Raw genomic sequence first — 1,611 nt, forward strand, 5'->3', positions numbered from 1 at the left:
AATTCAGGAGTGAATTTTAGTTGTGAGTTTGAAACGCCAACTAGACATCCAAACAGATATGTCTCCTAGGCAAGTGGATATACAGTTTTGGAATTAGGGGATGAATCCAGGAAGAAGATATAAATTTGGGAGTTGTCAGTGTAGAGATGGTATTGAAATCTTGACACTGAAAGAGACCACCATATTCCATGTGCCTCCCACCTGCCCCCCCCCCTTATTGGTATCCCTAACCCCAATACTTCCCTTGCAGATCTAAGGCCATAGTCTGGTGGAAAAGGGCTGGAGTTCTCTTGGCTTCTTAACACATTTACACCCACTTGTTTAAAATTCCAGTGCTTCATGCTTTGGGCCCACAAGGCCGAGACACAACTTTAATTAGAGGTTTTCACATTAGGCCAAAGAATGTTAGTCATCTCCATCTTCATATGGATTGAAAAAAATATATACCTCAACAGAAAAGAAAATCAATAAAACTATTTAAGAGTTTTTCCAGGACTGAGGACTTGCTGAAGTTGTATGGACATTGAGACACACACACGACACACACAACGAACACTGAGAGATTGGAAGAAGTGCTCCGCATAAGAGAATACCCTAAAGTATTCCTATTCCTGGTAAAGCTAAAAATCCCTGGGGCGCCTGGCTGAATATGGCGGAGGCGCAGGTGACTCTTGATCTCGGGGTCATGAGTTCGAGCCCCACAGTGGGTGTAGATTACCAAAAAATAAACTTTAAAAAAGTGATAAACATCCCTTCCGAGGTTTTCTTTTTTGCTTCAACCCTTTATGAACCTCTAGCAGATGCTAGAAGTGACTTAAGTAAAAGGCTGGGGAGATAGCCGTTGGGAAATAACTGTTGGTAGTTGGCAATACTTCATTCCAGGGAGGCTGTAGCAAGAACTCCCTAGGCAGCAGACATCATGGATTTTCCTCCCTCTGGGAACCAGAGGTCCCTCCGTTTCTGGTCTGGATCCCTCAGAGACAAAGAACTTCATTCTCTCCCAGACCAGAGTGGGGCTTCTGGGGAGTGGAGGGGGTGGAGGGGTTAGAATTCTACTCCCAGGAAACACCCACAGGCTCAGACAGGAGCCCGAATCCTGACTCTGGTCCAGGAGGCTTGCGGGGCTGCGGGGGCCGCGGGGCGCCTCCGGCGAGGGCCGGGCGGGCTGCCAAGGTGCCGGGGGAAGGGGCCGCCCAGCGCAGGCCGGGTATGTGGAGCGCTCGGTCCACTGCCCCGAAGGGCGCGTCGGCCTCCTGAAGCCCCTGCCCTCCTCTCCGCTCCATTCTCTCGCGCTCCTTTTTCCCGGCGAGCCTCCGCATTCCCCATCTGCCCGTCGCCGCCCTCGCCCTTTCTTCCCTCCTCCCGACCCTCCCCCGGCTCGCCCCTCCCTCAGCAGCCCACCTTCGCCCCGCTCCTCCGCGGGCTTCTCGGTCCTCGCCCCTCATCCCCGGCCTCCCCTCGCCGGCCCCCAGCGCCCAGGGCCCCCGCGGGCCCCCTCCCCACCCCCCTCGAGGCGGCGGCGGCCCCTTTCACAATAGCCCGGCCCGCCTCCCTCCTCTCCGCTCCCGGTTCGCTCCCGCCCGCTCCCCGTCCGGCGCATGCGCCCTCCGG

Source organism: Ailuropoda melanoleuca, chromosome 13 (genome assembly GCF_002007445.2).
Source record: "Ailuropoda melanoleuca isolate Jingjing chromosome 13, ASM200744v2, whole genome shotgun sequence".
NCBI lineage: Eukaryota > Metazoa > Chordata > Mammalia > Carnivora > Ursidae > Ailuropoda > Ailuropoda melanoleuca.